Genomic DNA, 22,605 nt, shown 5'->3' on the forward strand with positions numbered 1-22,605 from the left:
CTTCTAGGCCATTATATTTCCCACAACACTGGGGGATGGGCACCGTGTCCTTTACTAATGCCCCAAAATAATTTGACCATCTTGTTCCCCATGCTGGGAATAGTGACACATCACCTAGTCCTCCTAGGTGTATGTTTTCCTCAACAGCAACGTTGACTGAGGCTTCCTCCTGATAACTTTCAATATGACATTCCAAAGTCTGAATAATCCACAGAACGGAGTTGACCAATTTGTTCCCACATTTTTCCCAGACATCCCACAATGCAAAACTTATGCCATTAGTAACCCTAACATGTAATCCATATTTCTTAAAAAACAAAGTAAGTGGGTCAAAAAAATATGTTTTAATCTAAGTCACAATAAAATTAAGAGACATTTACCACTATTCCCCAGCCCCTAAACCCAATTACCCACCCACCCTACTCGTTACCCCCATGCCTAACCCTAACAACCACATGTCTATACCATAATATTGATACAATCAAGTACTGATACACCCATATCCTAGCCCTAAATGCCCTATTTGTTACTCATAGACCCCAGTTCCTTTGCCAATACATCTCACCCCTGTTACCCACTTTCCTTAAACAACAGTAACCTATATCCAACTATTCACTGCACACCCCAACATTGTTATTTGCATTTCTTAGTCCTGTGACCTCTGACCTTTATAAGCTAATCATTTCATAGATAAACTCATAGTACAGTAATATAACATGTACCCCAGCCCCATTCACTTTTTTTCTACCACAAACTTGTGCCAGAAAGAATTTACTGTAAAAGGGCAATAGACGTCCATCCAGACCCATTACGTGTATGAGTCTTGTGTATCCCTAATATTACTCATACTGTAAACCAGGTAAGTCTATGAGCATACGCATATAAAACTGGTCTATCCTAATGCCCAAGCCTCAACATTCATACAAACCATGTCTAAACTTTTACTTCAGCACCAATATTCTTACAACCAAGTGTTCACCTGATTTCCATAGGGGAGCAAGTATTTTTCACAGAACCTTCAATGTGTGCAAGTGCTACTGCTACACATACCGTCTCAAAAACATTTGATATTTTTAATACCCTCAAACACCAAGTTATGCATACCTAATTTCAAAATAGGCCGTCATCACTATCAATTGCACAATTAAACATCAGACATACAGGGATTCAGTCCACAGGAGGAAAAGTTCAGCAGGAGGGTAAACTGTGGAAGTGCTCATCAGGATGGGGAAAGCATGTTTCTGACCAGACAGCATTCTGGGGTCATACACTAACTGAAACTGAAGTCCCGGGAATCAAAGCCTTGACAGATAAGACACTAACAAAAGTGGGGTCCTCTGAATGGGAGACTAAGCTGTCCGACTAGAACTAACCAGAAGGGATGGCTAGATTTTAAGGGCTCCCGAGTGGTGCATCGTTCTAAGGCACTGCATCTCAGTGCTAGAGGTGTCACTACAGACCCTGGTTCGATTCCAGGCTTTATGACAACCGGCCGTGTTTGGGAGTCCTATAGGACGGTGCACAACAGCACCTTTATGGTTTGGTCGGGGTAGGCCGTCATTGTAAATACGAATTTGTTCTTAACTGACTTGCCTGCTTAAATAAGTAAATATATACAGTTGTGAGAATAACACAAATATTAATTTCCACAAAGTTTGCTGCTTCAGTGTCTTTAGATATTTTTGTCAGATGTTACTATGGAATACTGAAGTATAATTACAAGCATTTCATGAGTGTCAAATGCTTTAATTGACAATTACATGAAGTTGATGCAAAGAGCCTTCTTTTTCAAGGCCTCTGCAATCCGCCCTGGCATGCTGTCAATTAACTTCTGGGCCACATCCTGACTGATGGCAGCTCATTCTTGCATAATCAATGCTTGGAGTTTGTCAGAATTTGTGGGTTTTTGTTTATCCACCCGCCTCTTGAGGATTGACCACAAGTTCTCAATGGAATTAAGGTCTGGGGAGTTTCCTGGACATGGACCAATGTTTTGTTCCCCAAGCCACTTAGTTATCACTTTTGCCTTATGGAAAGGTGCTCCATCATGCTGGAAAAGGCATTGTTCGCTACCAAACTGCTCCTGGATGTTTGGGAGAAGTTGCTCTTGGAGGATGTGTTGGTACCATTCTTTATTCACGGCTGTGTTCTTAGGCAAAATCGTGAGTGAGCCCACTCCCTTGGCTGAGAAGCAATCCCACACATGAATAGTCTCAGGATGCTTTGCTGTTGGCATGACACAGGACTGATGATAGGGCTCACCTTGTCTTCAAGCTTTTTCCGGATGCCCTAAACAATCGGAAAGGGGATTCATCAGAGAAAATGACTTTACCCCAGTCCTCAGCAGTCCACTCCCTGTACCTTTTGCAGAATATCAGTCTGTCCCTGATGTTTTTCCTGGAGAGAAGTAGCTTCTTTGCTGCCTTTCTTGACACCAGGCCATCCTCCAAAAGTCTTCGCCTCACTGTGCATGCAGATGCACTCACACCTGCCTGCTGCCATTCCTGAGCAAGCTCTGTACTGGTCGTGCCCCGATCCCGCAGCTGAATCAACTTTAGGAGACGGTCCTGGAGCTTCCTGGATTTCTTGGGTGCCCTGAAACCTTCTTCACAACAATTGAATCGCTCTCCTTGAAGTTCTTGATGATCCGATAAATGGTTGATTTAGGTGCAATCTTACTGGCAGCAATATCCTTGCCTGTGAAGCCCTTTTTGTGCAAAGAAATGATGACAGCACGTGTTTCCTTGCAGGTAACCATGGTTGACAAAGGAAGAACAATGATTCCAAGCACCACCCTCCTTTTGAAGCTTCCAGTCTGTTATTCGAACTCAATCAGCATGACAGAGGGATCTCCAGCCTTGTCCTCGTCAACACTCACACCTGAGTTAATGAGAGAATCACTGACATGATGTCAGCTGGCCCTTTTGTGGCAGGACTGAAATGCAGTGGACATTTTTGGGGGGGATAAAGTTCATTTGTATGGCAAAGAGGGACTTTGCAATTAATTGCAATTCATCTGATCACTCTTCATAACATTCTGGAGTATTTTTAACAGTGAGTGAATTAAAGCAGATGGTGTTAACAAACTATTAGCCTTTCTTGTATGCCTATTTGGTTTGCCTATTTGGTTTCAAAGCATATACAGTGGGGAGAACAAGTATTTGATAACGTGCAACATCGGCAGTGTTTCCTACTTACAAAGCATATAGAGGTCTGTAATCATAGGTACACTTCAACTGTGAGAGACGGAATCTAAAACAAAAATCCAGAAAATCACATTGTATGATTTTTAAGTAATTAATTTGCATTTTATTGCAAGACATAAGTATTGGATCACCTACCAACCAGTAAGAATTCCGGCTCTCACAGACCTGTTAGTTTTTCTTTAAGAATCCCTCCTGTTCTCCACTCATTACCTGTATTAACTGCACCTGTTTGAACTCGTTACCTGTATAAAAGACACCTGTCCACACACTCAATCAAACAGACTCCAACCTCTCCACAATGGCCACGACCAGAGAGTTGTGTAAGGACATCAGGGCTAAAATTGTAGACCTGCAAAAGGCTGGGATGGGCTACAGGACAATAGGCAAGCAGCTTGGTGAGAAGGAAACAACTGTTGGCGCAATTATTAGAAAATGGAAGAAGTTCAAGATGATGGTCAATCACCCTCGGACTGAGGCTCCATGCAAGATGTCACCTCGTGGGGCATCAATGATCATGAGGAAGGTGAGGGATCAGCCCAGAACTACACGGCAGGACCTGGTCAATGACCTGAAGAGAGCTGGGACCACAGTCTCAAAGAAAACCATTAGTAACACACTACACCGTCATAGATTAAAATCCTGCAGCGCACGCAAGGTCCCCCTGCTCAAGCCGACGCATGTCCAGGCCCGTCTGAAGTTTGCCAAGGACCATCTGGATGATCCAGAGGAGGAATGGGAGAAGGTCATGTGGTCTGATGAGACAAAAAATAAAGCTTTTTGGTCTAAACTCCACTCGCCGTGTTTAGAGGAAAAAGAAGGATGAGTACAACCCCAAGAACACCGTCCCAACCGTGAAGCATGGAGGTGGAAACATCATTCTTTGGGGATGCTTTTCTGCAAAGGGGACAGGACGACTGCACCGTATTGAGGGGAGGATGGATGGGGCCATGTATCGCGAGATCTTGGCCAACAACCTCCTTCCCTCAGTAAGAGCATTGAAGATGGGTCGTGGCTGGGTCTTCCAGCATGACAACGACCCGAAACACACAGCCAGGGCAACTAAGGAGTGGCTCCGTAAGAAGCATCTCAAGGTCCTGGAGTGACCTAGCCAGTCTCCAGACCTGAACCCAATTGAAAATATTTGGAGGGAGCTGAAAGTCCGTATTGCCCAGCGACAGCCCTGAAACCTGAAGGATCTGGAGAAGGTCTGTATGGAGGAGTGGGCCAAAATCCCTGCTGCAGTGTGTGCAAACCTGGTCAAGAACTACAGGAAAAGTATGATCTCTGTAATTGCAAACAAAGGTTTCGATACCAAATATTAAGTTCTGCTTTTCTGATCTATCACATACTTATGTCTTACAATAAAATGCAAATGAATTACTTAAAAATTATACAATGTTATTTTCTGGATTTTTGTTTTAGATTCTGTCTCTCACAGTTGAAGTGTACCTATGATAAAAATTACAGACCTCTACATGCTTTGTAAGTAGGACAACCTGCAAAATCGGCAGTGTATCAAGTAATTGTTCTCCCCACTGTATATTGATTAGTGGTACGCAATGTTGGGTTTTGGCCGCATGAGTAAAATAATGTAACTATTCAGTTTCCAGTAAGAAATGACTGAGGATGTGTTTTTGTTAGAGAATATTATAGGCCTACTACGCTACAGTATATGCTATGATATTTGGTTCTGTTATCTAAAATACTAATTAATCATGTGATCTTGTGAGACATTGTTTCAGCTATGATTTAACTTTTCTAAATGAGAACCATTGTTAGAAGTGATAATCTTCTATTTGTAATAATAATAATAATAAGTGATTAGTAGGACTATAAGGCATAGGCAAAAGAATTTGATTTAGGTTATTTTAAGCGATTTGAGCGCTCTTCGAATCATGGTGTTGAAAGGACAGCACCATAACCAAGCAGTCATATATTATTCTGGGTTACACTGTGCAAGAGGGGTTGACGCAGTGATTTTGGATCCTAGATCACATTGGTGTGATGATAAGGTTCATGCAGTGGATCAGTTTGTCTACAAAAGCAATAGAAGTGGTACGTTTCTGTATTAAGCTAAGCACTTGAACTGTAGAGCGAGTTCAAGTGCGTCGTACATGAGCCCCAATTCCATAACAAACTGTTTTGAAGACATTTTTTGCAACCCCTGGTATGTCTGTCAGGGGTGTTTTTGTTTAATCGGATTTCGCCCGCTCAAAGTGGTTATGCTGTCAAGTTGTGTGAAGGATTGGGAGACAGGCGCAGGAATGAATGCGTAATAGGGGTTTTTAATGACCAAAATTACAGCGTGTCAAGTAAAGGCACAGGGACAAAGACCAAACAAACACGTATACAGAACACAGGGTTGAACCCAAACAAAACAGCGTACTTCAAATAAATACACGGGGCCAAAACACAGCACAAGCACAATGGACATTGGAACAATAATCGACAGCACCAGCAGCGGGACGACACCCACCTCGAAGATGATCACAGGAAAGCAGTGCGAGTCGATCTGGACCCGTTGCAGCTGCCAAAGTTGTGTCGTGGTCGGACAGGCCAGTGGCAGATGCTGAAGTTGCGGTGGTGTCGGACGGACCAGTTGTGGCGGCGTCAGACTGGCCAGTTACAGATGCTGAAGTTGCGGTGGCGTCGGACGGACCAGTTGTGGCGGCGTCAGACGGGCCAGTTACAGATGCTGAAGTTGCGGTGGCGTCGGACGGGCCAGTTGTGATGGCGTTGGACAGGCCAGTGGCAGCTGCTGAAGTTGCGGTGGCGTCGGACGGACCAGTTGTGGCGGCGTCAGACGGGCCAGTTACAGATGCTGAAGTTGCGGCGGCGCCGGACGGACCAGTTGCAGAGTCATCGGATGGGCCATTCCCGCTGTCTCCCTTGGGCGGTTGATTATTCTGTCACGTTGTGTGAAGGATTGGGAGACAGGCGCGTAATAGGGGTTTTAATTAACAAGTGCACAATAATACACCACGGGACGAGACCCGTAATCATATATGCACATCCAAACGGCACAAAAGCTAAAACAACACAGCACAGGTACTCACAGGAACACTGCACATTGGAACAATAGTCAACAGCCCAATGGTGCAACAAAGGGCACATTTATACAAATACAATAAGTTCGGAATTGGACACAGGTGTGCGTAATGACAGTTCAGTGTCTAGAGGCCAGTGACGTAGACCTCTGAATGAGCAACATCTGAATGAGCAACAGTACCGGAGGGATCCGTGACACATTCCTTCAACCTACAGGCCTCTGCACACATGCCTACAGTATGCAACAAAAAAAATATGCAAAAAAATCTATATTGTACGCAAAAAAAAGTGCTATATTATTTTATACTAATACTAAGAACATTAGTATTTATTTTTTCTCACAAGGTGAGGGTCAAAATATTTGACCCCCTAAAGATTCCTAGAAATAAAGTAGTCAAAGTTTAGTATTAGGTCCCGTAGCACGCAATGACTACATAAAGCTTGTGACTCCACATTTTCAGATTATTTTGTGCCCATAGAAATTAACTGTAAATAATGTATTGTGTCATTTTGGAGTCACTTTTATTGTAAAGAAGAATATAATATGTTTTTAAACACTTCTACATGAATGTGATGCTACCACGATAACAGATAATCCTGAATGAATCGTGAATAATGATGAGAGAGATAGTTACAGTGGGTCAAAGATCATGTCCCTAAGACATACTAACCTTTCACCATTACCAATAACAGGGGAGGTTAGCATATCTCGGGGGTATGATCTTTGACCCTCTGTAACTTTCTCAATCAACATTATTCGCGATTCATTCAGGATTATCCGTAATCATGGTAGCATCCACATTAACCTCTGAAGGATCTAACCTTCTTTATCCAATTTCCGCCTAAAATTTTCACCCAGATCTAACTGCCTGTAGCTCAGGACCTGAAGCAAGGATATACATATTCTTGATACCATTTGAAAGGAAACACTTTGAAGTTTGTGGAAATGTTAAATTAATGTAGGAGAATATAACACATTAGATCTGGTAAAAGATAATGTAAACAAAAAAACTGTTTTCTATTTTTTTGTCCAATCATCTTTGAGACAGCAAGGGTTCAAACTGTAGAACTCAGTTCCTACATTTGAATATAAAAATGGATTTTATCAAACAAAACTATGCTACGTTTTATCTTTGGGACCCTTAGGATGACAAATCAGAGGAAGATTACTGAATGTAAGTACATTATTTACCTTCAGAGGTGAATGTATCAAACCAGTTGCAGTGATAAAAGTGTTTTGTTGTTGTGCACTCTCCTCATACAATAGCATGGTATTTTTTCACTGTAATAGTTACTGTAAATTGGACACTGCAGCTTCGTGCCCATATAAGACATGTCTATGTCCTATAAAGTTGTCTGTTACTTACAACGTATTACTTGTTAAACAATTGTATTAGTATAAAATAATATAATTTGAGCATACAATATAGCTCAGTATTTTAATTATTTATTTTAAACAGTCATTTTTGCTCCTTTTTTCAAGGGTGTCAATATATTCGGACCCCACTGTATGTTAGCCTTTGTTTTGAATCGATGGGCACCACAGAGACAGGCAATCGACAGACATAAAAAAAAGCCTTTTCAGTATCATTTAACAAACTTGAATTCTCATGGGACATGCACAGCATTCATGGAAACACTATTACCCAAGACCGAAATTGTATGTTAAAAACAAACAATGCAAAGGAATGAAAGAATAACAGGCCCTCTAATGTAGAACCTTCAATCAGGGCAATGTACCAAAGTAAATTTAGCCAGATGATATGTTGTCTCTGGCTCCAGGTATTTAATCAGACAAACCTAACCAGTTAAATTCAGCAGCAGAAGGTTGATTGCCTTTGACATTTTCGATTCCCTTGAAACCCAGTGGATTTCCACCTTCCTATTTTTTCTGCCCGAGACTGGTAATAAAAGCAAGAGATATGTAATTTTAATCATCTATATTGAAAATGAATGTATATTGTCAAGGCCCCCTGCCAATTAAGATATTAGCCCTGGCCCCCTTGTATCCTTTGGGAGCAACATGTTTGTGCTGAGGGCAGGAACATCTATCTATCCCTCTGAGGATGAATCATCACGTAGGCATAGCATGTTTGACCCCCTCTGCTCTAGTGTGTGTTTAGGAAGGTGCCCTTGTCTCCATATGTCCTTATATGCAGTCTAGGACACCAAACTGCTGTCCTAATGATTGACAAAGAAAGAAAAAGAAAGAGCACCCCATCCTTCCACCTCGATCACACCTAAAGGGTCATTGTGCAAAATGTTACGCAGCATCATCTGGATATGTGTGCAACAAAAGTTAAACATTTACCTTCTGCTACCATTTCTGTCAAGCTGTCTCTGCATGCAATTTTAAGCATATAAATCCAACATATGCACCACACAGAACACACTGCAACTGCCTCTGCAACAATGCTGCAAGGCAAATGGAAATGAATGTACAGTACCAGTCAAAAGTTTAGACACACCTACGTATTCCAGGGCTTTTCTTTATTTTTACTATTTTCTACATTGTAGAATAATAATGAAGACATCAAAACTATGAAATAACACATATGGAATCATGAAGCAACCAAAAAAGTGTTAAACAAACCAAAATATATTTTATATTTGAGATTCTTCAAACTAGCCACCCTTTGCCTTGACGACAGCTTTGCACACTCTTGGCATTCTCTCAACCAGCTTCATGAGGTAGTCACCTGGAATGCATTTCAATTAACAGGTGTGCCTTGTTAAAAGTTAATTTGTGGAATGTCTTTCCTTCTTAATGCATTTGAGCTAATCAGTTGTGTTGTGACAAGTTAGGGGGGTGGTATACAGAAGATTATGTATTTATTTAACCTTTATTTAACTAGGCAAGTCAGTTCAGAACACATTCTTAATTACAATGATGGCCTACTGGGGAACTGCATCGTTCAGGGGCAGAACAACAGATTTTTACCTGGTCAGCTTGGGGATTCGATCCAGCAACCTTTCGGTTACCGGCCCCCAATGCTCTAACCACTAGACTACCTGCCGCCCTATTTGGTAAAAGACCAAGTCCATGTTATTGCAAGAATAGCTCAAATAAGCAAATATAAACGACAGTCCATCATTACTTTCAGACACGAAGGTCAGTCAATCCAGAAAATTTCAAGAACTTTTAAAGTGTTATCACAAAAACCATAAAGCGCTATGGTGAAACTGGCTCTCCTGAGGACCGTCACAGGAAAGGAAGACCCAGAGGTGCTGGTTCAGAGTGCAGAGGATAAGTTCATTAGAGTTACCAGTCTCTGAAATTGTGCCCAAATAAATTATTCTCAACATCAACTCTTCAGAGGAGACTGTGTGAATCAGGCCTTCATGGTCGAATTGCTGCAAAGAAACCACTACTAAATACACAATAGACAGACAGGAAGAGACTTGCTTGGGCCAAGAAACACGAGCAATGAACATTAGACAAGTGGAAATCTGTCCTTTAGTCTGATGTGTCCAAATTTGAGATTTTGGTTTCCAACTGCCGTGTCTTTGTGAAACACAGAGTAGGTGAATGGATGATCTCCGCATGTGTGGTTCCCACCGTGAAGCATTTAGGAGGAGGTGTGATGGTGCTCTGCTGGTGACACTGTTGGTGATTTATTTAGAATTCAAGGCACACTTAACCAGCATGGCTACCACAGCCTTCTGCAGCGATACGCCATCCCATCTGGTTTGTACTTAGCGGGACTATCATTTGTTTTTCAACAGGACAATGACAAAACACACCTCCAGGCTGTGTAAGGGCTATTTGACCAATAAGGAGATTGATGGAGTGCTGCATCAGATGACCTGGCCTCCACAATCCCCCGACCTCAACCCAATTGAGATGGTTTGGGATGAGTTGGATCACAGAGTGAAGGAAAAGCAGCATACAGTGCCTTGCGAAAGTATTCGGCCCCCTTGAACTTTGCGACCTTTTGCCACATTTCAGGCTTCAAACATAAAGATATAAAACTGTATTTTTTTGTGAAGAATCAACAACAAGTGGTACAGAATCATGAAGTGGAACGACATTTATTGGATATTTCAAACTTTTTTAACAAATCAAAAACTGAAAAATTGGGCGTGCAAAATTATTCAGCCCCCTTAAGTTAATACTTTGTAGCGCCACCTTTTGCTGCGATTACAGCTGTAAGTCGCTTGGGGTATGTCTCTATCAGTTTTGCACATCGAGAGACTGACATTTTTTTCCCATTCCTCCTTGCAAAACAGCTCGAGCTCAGTGAGGTTGGATGGAGAGCATTTGTGAACAGCAGTTTTCAGTTCTTTCCACAGATTCTCGATTGGATTCAGGTCTGGACTTTGACTTGGCCATTCTAACACCTGGATATGTTTATTTTTGAACCATTCCATTGTAGATTTTGCTTTATGTTTTGGATCATTGTCTTGTTGGAAGACAAATCTCCGTCCCAGTCTCAGGTCTTTTGCAGACTCCATCAGGTTTTCTTCCAGAATGGTCCTGTATTTGGCTCCATCCATCTTCCCATCAATTTTAACCATCTTCCCTGTCCCTGCTGAAGAAAAGCAGGCCCAAACGATGATGCTGCCACCACCATGTTTGACAGTGGGGATGGTGTGTTCAGCTGTGTTGCTTTTATGCCAAACATAACGTTTTGCATTGTTGCCAAAAAGTTCAATTTTGGTTTCATCTGACCAGAGCACCTTCTTCCACATGTTTGGTGTGTCTCCCAGGTGGCTTGTGGCAAACTTTAAACGACACTTTTTATGGATATCTTTAAGAAATGTCTTTCTTCTTGCCACTCTTCCATAAAGGCCAGATTTGTGCAATATACGACTTATTGTTGTCCTATGGACAGAGTCTCCCACCTCAGCTGTAGATCTCTGCAGTTCATCCAGAGTGATCATGGGCCTCTTGGCTGCATCTCTGATCAGTCTTCTCCTTGTATGAGCTGAAAGTTTAGAGGGACGGCCAGGTCTTGGTAGATTTGCAGTGGTCTGATACTCCTTCCATTTCAATATTATCGCTTGCACAGTGCTCCTTGGGATGTTTAAAGCTTGGGAAATCTTTTTGTATCCAAATCCGGCTTTAAACTTCTTCACAACAGTATCTCGGACCTGCCTGGTGTGTTCCTTGTTCTTCATGATGCTCTCTGCGCTTTTAACGGACCTCTGAGACTATCACAGTGCAGGTGCATTTATACGGAGACTTGATTACACACAGGTGGATTGTATTTATCATCATTAGTCATTTAGGTCAACATTGGATCATTCAGAGATCCTCACTGAACTTCTGGAGAGAGTTTGCTGCACTGAAAGTAAAGGGGCTGAATAATTTTGCACGCCCAATTTTTCAGTTTTTGATTTGTTAAAAAAGTTTTAAATATCCAATAAATGTCGTTCCACTTCATGATTGTGTCCCACTTGTTGTTGATTCTTCACAAAAAAATACAGTTTTATATCTTTATGTTTGAAGCCTGAAATGTGGCAAAAGGTTGCAAAGTTCAAGGGGGCCGAATACTTTCGCAAGGCACTGTATGTGTAATCTCCTTCAAAACTGCTGGAAAAGCATTACAGGTGAAGCTGGTTGAGAGAATGCCAAGAGTGTGAAAAGTTGTCATCAAGGCAAAGGGTGGCTACTTTGAAGAATCTAAAATCTAACATATATTTATTGATTTGTTGAACACTTTTTTTGATGTCTTCACTGTTATTCTACAATGTAGAAAATAATAAAAAAATAAAGAAAAAGCCTTGAATGGGTAGGTGTGTCCAAACTTTTGACTGGTACTGTACTTCTGGTGTACCAAAATGCAATGACGCTGTTGGTGTGATTGAAGCGCTCCTTTAAGACAGAGTGCTGCTTCCAAACTGACAGCAATAATGGAGATTTGGAGACAATCTGGGGAAACGTCATTAAGAGGTTGGCCAGCTTTTAGCTCCATCTCTGTTTATAGAGTCTGGCCAAAGGCTAGGAGGGCTGCATCATGCAAACGGATTGGCTAAATCTAATCACTGTACTTTACTGCTTTTGTATATTCAGAATTATAAATAAACTGGAAATAACACAGCAATTAGTCATGGTCAGACATAAACAGACATATATCTACAGTTGTTGTTATTCATTTGTTCACATATAATATAATTTTGGGACTGTTTTGTATAGTTATTCATATCCTTTTTCCATGAGCCAGAGAGGTGGTTGTGGTAAAAATGGATCTGTGACTGTGGCCTATACAGAATCAAGTGTCCTCGGAAAATGATAGTCCTCAGAAAATTACATTTCTGTTCTGATGAAATTCAACACTCCATCACTATGCTACTGCACTTTAATTTATTTGAACCTTTATTCAACCAGGCAAGTCAGTTAAGAACAAATTCTTATTTTCAATGACAGCCTAGGAACAGGGGCAGAACAACAGATTTGTACCTTGTCTGCTCGGGGCTTTGAACTTGCAACCTTCCGGTTACTAGTCCAACACTCTAACCACTAGGCTACCCTGTAGACCAGCGCATTGCTCATCTATACACGGAAAATAGAATTCACATTTTTCCTACAGTAGTTTGAGGTGTCATCTGCTGTACAAATATCTGAGGAAAAAAGGATGACATTTCAAATATCATTTCTGGCAACAATCTCCTTTGAACATGACTGTTGATCATGTTTGTAAAAACAATGTCACCTGGCAAGACATCTGGAACATGGAAGCTGCTTGTCCTTTCTCCATTATATTCATATAATAGGATATAATACAAACACTCAGTAACTGCCCTCAAGTTGTATTAACAGCAGGTAAGCTATTTATCTATGTTAAATACATCCAGTTCAAATGCCATTTGCTTTAACAATACATCACTCACAGCCTCCTTATCAGTCAAATACAAAGCGTATAATAAGACCAGAACTGTTGACATAACCTCATCATTGTTGATTGCTGATCTGCTGTAAAGAGTTAGAGTCATGAACTAGATATCGCGTGAGGCCAAATATAGTACTGTCTGTACTTTTCTGCACACAGGTTGCAAGGAAAGAGAGAAGGAGTTTGGTGAGGATGGCAGAATACTTTTAAGCTGTGAAAACACATTTTGCCGGCACAGTATGACTTGCTTTGGAGTGAAAGTCGACTTTCTTCAGCTGTCTCATCAGAATGTGTTGCTGGGATGTGAAGCTGACAACAAGTGTGATAGCTATAATCAGCACTATCAGAGTACCTCCAGTACCTCTAGTACATCTAGTTTGACTGTCATTCAATGACTGTTCTACTGAAAAATGAGAGGAGTGTAATATCAACATAAACTGTTATTCCTTTCCACACCGAACAGTAGGGTTGCTTGGTGGGACATTGCATTGAAGTGAAGTGAAGGTTTATTGGGGAAAATGTGTGCTCACAGTCTAGACCTGCATGGCCTCTCCAAATTGCCTGTGTCTTAGAGAGCTCAATGATTTAGTAGTAGCCATCTGGGGGAATGACAAAATTGAGTTATTATTTCATGATGAAGGCATTTCACTCAGGCAGCACCCTGGCAGTGGGAAAGGGTACTGTAAAACATTCTCATCCATTACAAATCTTCTAGAAAGTGGAAAAAAATGATACTGTACACACCACGGCCACCGTACTGAATCTAATTTCAATGGCAGGGTTGCTGGTAAAGCTACTTTGACCATGTCCATTTGTACTTCATCCAAGATTGCTGGTCTCTTTATCAATTTAAATAGGCCTGTTGGATAGTAGCAGTGCTGTCAAGGTGGAGCCTTGAGTAAGTGTGTTAGTATGGAATACCCATTTTCTATCCTTATATTTCTTGACTGGAATCATGGTTAGGATTAAGGGAGATGAATTGTTTGGGTCTGATTTTGTTAATCAGTGACATATGTATGTGAGGTCTACACTCTTGGGTTTTGGTTACAAAATCATTGCACCTCAGAGACATACTGTATATGGGACAATTTTACTGAATTCAAATCTGTTTCCAGATTATTTTGTTTATTTGTGTTTACTGTATGTTTATCTTAGTTCCCCTCTAGAAGCAAAAATATTTTGATATAGTGACATATTTTTTTTAATTGTTGGTGTTAAATTTAATTAAATTAATAATATGAATGAATTTGTTGTAAAACTAGATTAACCCAATTCAGTTTGCTGCCATGCAAAAGTTCAGTGAAAAAGTTAAACCACAAAGCTAATGAGGACGAGCAAATAAACAAGAACACAAATGGAATGATTAATACTTTTAAACTGTGAAAACACACTCCATAATTCACGATGGTGCGATGCTGCTACCGTCTCTTATGACCGAAAAGAGCTTCTGGACATCAAAACAGCAATTGCTCACCTCAAACTGAAGGAAGAGTTCTTCTTAAATGAGTCGGATGGGAGGGAAATACTACTACAGACACCCAACCAGGCCCAGATTCCTGTGATTCGTGGAGAAAGAAACTGAGATTTAGTGGAAAAAGTTCAGAGTGCCTTGCGAAGGTCAGGTGACGAGTGGAAAATCTGCCCTTGCCTTACGTCCTGCTAGCTAATGTTCAATCGCTGGAAAATAAATGGGATGAGCTGAAAGCACGTATAGCCTACCAAAAGGACATTTAAAACTGTAATATCTTATGTTTCACCGAGACGTGGCTGAACGACGACATTAAGAACATACAGGTGGCGGGTTATACACTCCATTGGCAGGACAGAACAGCAGTATCTGGTAAGACACAGGGTGGGGGCCTATGCATATATGTGAACAACAACGGGTGCACAATATCTAAGGAAGTCTCGAGGTTTTGCTCGCCTGAGGTAGAGTATTTAATGATAAGCTGTAGACCACACTAACTACCTAGAGAGTTTTCATCTGTATTTTTCGTAGCTTTCTACATACCACCACAGACCGATGCTGGCAGTAAAACCACACTCAATGAGCTGTATACCGCCATAAGCAAACAGGAAAATGCTCATCCAGAGGCGGCGTTCCTAGTGAATGGGGACTTTAGTGTAGGGAAACTTAAATAAGTTAAACCTCATTTCTATGTCAAATGTTCAAATTAAATTAAAGAAGGCAGCACCAGTGACTCTGTCTATAAAAAAGTGGTCAGATGAAGCAGCTGCTAAACTACAGGACTCCTTTGCTAGCACAGACTGGAATATGTTCAGAGATTCTTCCGAATGCATTGAGGAGTACACCACATCAGTCACTGGCTTTATCAATAAGTGCATCGAGGACGTCGTCCCCACAGTGGCTGTACGAACATACCCCAACCAGAAGCCATGGATTACAGGCAACATCCGCACTGAGCTAAAGGATAGAGCTGCCGCTTTCAAGGAGTGGGACACTAACCCGGGAGCTTATAAGAAATCCCACTATGCCATCCGACAAACCATCAAACAGGAAAGAGTCAATACAGGACTAAGATCGAATTGTATTACACTGGCTCCGATGCTTGTCGGATGTGGCAGGGCTTGCAAAATATTACAGACTACAAAGGGAAGCACAGCCGAGAGCTGCCCAGTGACACGAGTCTACCAGACGAGCTAAATTACTTCTATGCCCGCTTCGAGTTAAGTAACACTGAAACATGCATGAGAGCACCAACTGTTACAGATGACTGTGTGATCACGCTCTCCGCAGCCGATGTGAGTAAGACTTTCAAACAGGTCAACATTCACAAGAGTGTTCAACCTCTCCCCATCTGAGTATGTAATATCAACATGTTTCAAGCAGACCACCATAGTCCCTGTGCCCAAGAACATTAAGGTAACCTGCCTAAATGACTACCGACTTCTAGCACTCACATCTATAGCCATGAAATGCTTTGAAAGGCAGGTCATGGCTCACATCAACAGCCTTATCCCAGAAACCCTAGACCCACTGTAATTTTCATACCACACCAACAGATTCACAGATGATGCAATCTCTATTGCACTCCACACTGCCCTCTCACACCTGGACAAAAGGAACACCTATGTGAGAATGCTATTCATTGACTACAGCTCAGCGTTCAACACCACAGTGCCCTCAAAGCTCATCACTAAGCTAAGGAGTCTGATACTAAACACCTCCCTCTGCAACTGGATCCTGGAATTCCTGACGGGCCGCCCACCGGTGGTATGGGTAGGTAACAACATATCCTCCACGCTGATCCTCAACACGGGGGACCCTCAGGGTGGGTGCTCAGCCCCCTCCTGTACTCCCTGTTAACTCATGACTGCATGGCCAGGCACGACTCCAACTCCATCATTAAGTTTTCGGATGACACAAACTAGGCTTGATCACCGACAATGACAAGACAGCCTATAGAGAGGAGGTCAGAGACCTGACCGTGTGGTGCAAGGACAACAACCTCTCCCTCAACGTGATCAAGACAAAGGAGATGATTATGGATTACAGTAAAAGGAGGACCGAGCACTCCCCCATTCTCATCAACGGGGCTGTAGTGGAGCAGGTTGAGAGCTTCAAGTTCCTTGGCGTCCACACCACAAACAAACTAACATAGTCCAAGCACACAAAGACAGTCATGAAGAGGGCACAACAAAACCTATTCCCCCTCAGGAGACTGAAAATATTTGGCATGGTTTCCTCAGATCCTCAAAAGGTTTTACAGCTGCACCATCGAGAGCATTCTGACGGGTTGCAACACTGCCTGGTTTGGCCATCTGCTCGGCCTCTGACCGCAAGGCACTACAGAGGGTAGTGCGTATGGCCCAGTACATCACCAGGACCAAGCTTCCTGCCATCCAGGATCTCTATACCAGGCGGTGTCAGAGGAAGGCCCTAAAAATTGTCAAAGACTCCAGCCACCCTAGTCATAAACTGTTCCCTCTGCTACCGCACAGGCAAGCGGTACCGGAGTGCCAAGTCTAGGTCCAAGAGGCTCCTACCCCCAAGCCATACGACTCCTGAACATCTAATCAAATGGCTCCCCAGACTATTTGCATTTTGTTTTGTATTTTCTTAAAACTGCATTGTTGGTGAAGGGCTTGTAAGTAAGCATTTCACTGTAAGGTCTACACCTGTTGTATTCGGCACATCTGACAAATAACATTTGATTTGAATTGTGAACTTCATCGTGGTTTATGGGCATTCTTAAATGCTTTGGCAGCTTCCACATGCTGTATAGCGGAGATACTGTGAGGGACTTTACAGAATTAATGCAATTATGCTTTGGGCATAAGAAATGTATTGAACTCAATAAACTGGCAATCACATGTAGAGAGAGCATGGAGGTACCGCCCTTCTCAAAGATGAAGAGTTACCTAAATGTTACGCTTCTCACCAGCAAACAGTCAACAACAAAAAAAATCCCAGGGATATACCCAGCCGTACAATGCACACTGTCACCCAAAATGAATCCAAAGCCATTGCCAGTTATTATTCTAGTGCAGCTGCTTTGGAATCTAAATAATGAATGGATGACGTGCTGATGAATGACTGAATGTATTAATGACGAACTAGGACTGAGGCAGGTTATCTACTCCACTATTCTATTTAAGTGTATTAAACTGTATTAAACTCTAATTGCGCACAGAGTTTTTGGATTGAGTAGGAATGACATTGGCTCTCGCTTGTGTTTGTTCTGAGTAAACACACATCTGGTGTCTGAAGACCATACATGCAAATGTGATATTATTATCATACCATGGCCTGTAATTGGCCTGTAATTACAAATGGGATCTTGCCACATGCTAGCTCCTAATAATCAGACCATTCTCTCCAGCACAAAGCTATTCATGTGCCAAAATTAAAGCTAGTAGACTAACACACAATAAACCATGGGGAGGCTACATGTCAGGACAGAGAATAGAATTAGGAATTAGAATACTAGAATGGACATGAACCTTCTTATGATTGGATAAAGGTAAACCATTTAGGTCATGGAGTTGGTCAACCAGGGTTTGAAAGTGCTGTGATAAGATATTGTGTAAATCAATGAATTTGAAGAATTGATCTGCACTGTATGTTTGTTAGCTAGCTAGCCAGACAGTTTTAGAGGAATGATTCCTATAAAGACATTTATTAATTTAGTGATAATGCCCGAAAAGCCAGTGTTTGGAGGATGTATTGGCATGCATGTTGTTACAGTGCCAATATATCCTTCAAATCATGGGTTCGAGAGCATTATCACTTTTATACAACGGTAACCAACATCTTCAAATAATGATTGACATATTTTCATTAAAAAAGTTATTTTGAGGAATTTACTCATACTATTTCATCCTTCCACAAGATATAGTCCCGACACAAATCTAAGGTTCCTACCCAAGCTGGCTGGTCAATCGTTCTACTGGTTTGGTTGACCCAGTCATTCAGTCTTTTGTTCTGCATCTACGGACGCGACCCAGTTGTTCGTTCTATATGTTCCATTGCCATACATTCTGGCAATGTTCTTATCCCTTGCTTGCTAGCTAGACAACTACGGCTAATTTACAGTCACATCAAACAATGCATCCAGAATAACAGCAAAGTAGCTGCATTTGTTTAAGCTGTTTGCTTGTGACATTTATTTGGATACATCCAACACAATGAGTTAATGATGCGCTATTTCGCCTGGCGTAGAACATGTGCTCTCTCGTCAGGACACTTGTTCAGAGGAGCTAGCCAACACAGCCACTTCCATTCAAACTGAAGGTGGAAAGACAGCAAACTAGTTGCACTTCGTTTCACTTGACCTGTTTTCTATTGATAGTTCTTTGTATAAATCCATAAAAATTCATTATTTCGACTGTTTGAGAAAAGCTGCCTGCATGTCTGTCTCATCCCGACACGATCATTACTATGGGACATCTAGAGATCGAATTTGAATATTGAAAAAATGCAAGGTTTATACAAATCACAGCTGTTTCAATATTCAAATTAGTCTAAAAGAAATGTGAGATAATGTCTAGATCCTTTTTATAGTGGAGATCAAATTTACAAAGTGACTGGCTGGGCTAATGAGGCAGTGGATTATGCAGTCAAATGGAACAGAGTAAATAGGCATTTTAACGTCATAGATTTTGCCGGTGGTCATTTGTGGAATATACACTGGCTGGAATGTGGTTTTAACCAATCAGCATTCAGGATTAGACCCACCCATTGTATAACTGCCAGTATGCCAACATTCAATTTGTAACGGATGTGAAACAGCTAGTTTAGTTAGCGGTGGTGCGCGCTAAATAGCGTTTCAATCGGTGATGTCACTTGCTGCTCTGAGACCTTGAAGTAGTAGTTCCCCTTGCTCTGCAAGGGCCGCGGCTTTTGTGGAGCGATGGGTAACGATGCTTCGTGGGTGACTGTTGTTGATGTGTGCAGAGGGTCCCGGGTATGGGTGAGGGGACCGTCTAAAGTTATACTGTTACACATTCAAACAATGCAGTGAATCCACAGCCTGAAATCATTTGATGATAGGATTTAGACAAGTTGTAAATGCAACAAGTACTGATATTGTATAACATAATAGCATATTTTAGAGGCTATTTATACAGAACATTTGTATAAATCCTGTATAAATTGTATTTAAAATGACAATATTTTAGGCTCACAATAATTATATTACACAATTTCTGATATATCGCTTTACTTTTATTTTCCTGCATAAGTAAAATCAGGGGCTGAATCCCAAATCACCCACTTTTCCTTCCCCTCGCAAGCTGTGGGAGTGAAAATGATTGAGGGTGTAGGGGCTAATTAGACCTTCAGACAGCCACTTCGACCAAGCCAGCAAGGCTGCAGGCTTCAGAGCGAAGTGATATCCAGACATGCACTGCAATATGAGTTTGTGCAATTTCAGAGACGTGAGTAATTACAGCGGCAACAAAAAGTATGTGAATCCTTAGGAATTACCTGGAGTTCTGCATAAATTGGTCAGAAAATGTAATCTGATCTTCATCTAAGTCACAACAATAGACAAACACAGTCTGCTAAAACTAATAACACACAAACAATTATATGTTTCCATGTCTTTATTGAACACACCATGTAAACATTCACAGTGCAGGGTGGGAAAAGTATATGAACACTTGGATTTAATTACTGGTTGACCCTCCTTTGACTGCAATAACCTCAACCAAATGTTTTCTGTAGTTGCATATCAGACCTGCACAACGGCCAGGAGGAATTTTGTACCATTCCTCTTTACAAAACTGTTCCAGTTCAGCAATATGCTCGGGATGTCTGGTGTGAACTGCTCTCGAGGTCATGCCACAGCATCTCAATCGGGTTGAGGTCAGGACTCTGACTGGGCCACTCCAGAAGGTGTATTTTCTTCTGTTGAAACCATTCTGTTGTTGATTTACTTCTGTGTTTTGGGTCGTTGTTCTGTTGCATCACCCAACTTCTGTTGAGCTTCAATTTGCGGACAGATAGCCTAACATTCTCCTGCAAAATATCCTGATAAACTTGGGAATTTATTTTCCCGTCGATGATAGCATACCGTCCAGGCCCCGAGGCAGCAAAGCAGCCCCAAACCATGATGCTCCCTTCACCATACTTTACAGTTGGGATGAGATTTTGATGTTGGCGTGCTGTGCCTTTTTTTCCTCCACACATAGTGTTGTGTGTTCCTTCCAAACAACTAAATTTTAGTTTCATCTGTCCAAAGAATATTTTGCAGCAATGTTTTTTTTGGACAGCAGTAGCTTCTTCCGTGGTGTCCTCCCATGAACACCATTCCCGTTTTGTATTTTACGTATCGTAGACTCGTCAACAAAGATGTTAGCATGTACCAGAGATTTCTGTAAGTCTTTAGCTGACACTCTAGGATTCTTCTTAACCTCATTGAGTATTCTGCGCTGTGCTCTTGCAGTCATCTTTGCAGGACAGCCACACCTAGGGAGAGTAGCAACAGTGCTGAACCTTCTCCATTTATAGACAATTTGTCTTACCGTGGACTGATGGACGTCAAGGCTTTTAGAGATACTTTTGTAACTGTTAGGTATGCGTAACTGGCTGTAAGGGAGTCAGGTGCAGGAGAGCAGAAGTTGGGTAGCCAAAGGAGCCTTTTATTTCGGCAAACAAAACACATGGCACTAAGAACACTAAACACAATATGGGTTGACATAACCCAGCGCAAACCAGTCTAGTGTGCACATACACAAAACAATTCCACACACAGACATGGGGGGGGGGCAGAGGGTTATATACAATTCTAACTACTGAGGGAATTGAAACCAGGTGTGTAGGAAAACAAGACAAGACAAATGGAAAAATTAAAGGTGGATTGGCGATGGCTAGAAAGCCAGTGACGTCGACCGCCGAACGTCGGTGACGTCGACCGCCAAACGCCGCCCGAACAAGGAGAGGAACCGACTTCGGCGGAAGTCGTGACAGTAACCCTTTCCAGCTTTATGCAAGTCAACAATTAGTAATTAGCCTAGGGGTTCACATACTTTTTCCAACCTACACTGTGAATGTTTAAATGAAGTATTCAATATAGACAAGAAAGGTTCAAGTAGACTGAGTTTGTCTATTGTTGTGACTTAGAGGAAGATCAGATCACATTTTTTTGACCAATTTATGTAGAAATCCAGGTAATTCCAAGGGTGTCACATACTTGTTCTTGCCACTGTATTATGCCACGTGCATTTGTTTATCTCTGATTTCAAGACTTGACACATGTAACAGATTAAATACAGTGCATTCTAAAAGTATATGGACCTCTTGACTTTTAGCACATTTTTTTACGCTACAGCCTAATTCTAAAATGTATTACATCATTTTCAATTTCCCTCATCAATCTACACACAATACTCAATAATAACAAAGCAAAAACAGGTTAAGAAATTTTTGCAAATGTATAAATAAAAAAATAAAAAATAAAATACCACACATAAGTATAAAGACCCTTTACTCAGTACTTTGTTGAAGCTCCTTTGGCAGCGATTACAGCCTTGAGTCTTCTTGGGTATGATGCTACAAGCTTGTCACACATGTATTTGGGGAGTTTCTCCCATTCTTCTCTGCAAATCCTCTCAAGCTCTGTCAGGTTGGATGGAGAGTGTCGCTGCACCGTTATTTTCAGGTCTCTCCAGAGATCGGGTTCAAGTCCGGGCTCTATCTGGGCCACTCAAGGACATTCAGAGACCTGTCTCAAAGCCACTCCTGCGTTGTCTTGGCTGTATGCTTAGGGTCATTGTCCTGTTGGAAGGTGGACCTTCACCCCAGTCTGAGGTCCTGAGCACTCTGGAGCAGGTTTACATCAAGGATCTCTCTGTACTTTTCTCTGTTCATCTTTCCCTCGATCCTGACTAGTCTCCCAGTCCCTGCTGCTGAAAAATATCCCCACAGAATGTTGCTGCCACCACCATGCTTCACCGTAGGGATGGTGCCAGGTTTCCTCCAGACGTGACGCTTGGCATTCAGGCCAAAGAGTTCAATCTTGGTTTCATCAGGCCAGATAATCTTGTTTCTCATG

Source organism: Oncorhynchus clarkii, chromosome 17 (assembly GCF_045791955.1).
Source record: "Oncorhynchus clarkii lewisi isolate Uvic-CL-2024 chromosome 17, UVic_Ocla_1.0, whole genome shotgun sequence".
NCBI classification, from domain to species: domain Eukaryota; kingdom Metazoa; phylum Chordata; class Actinopteri; order Salmoniformes; family Salmonidae; genus Oncorhynchus; species Oncorhynchus clarkii.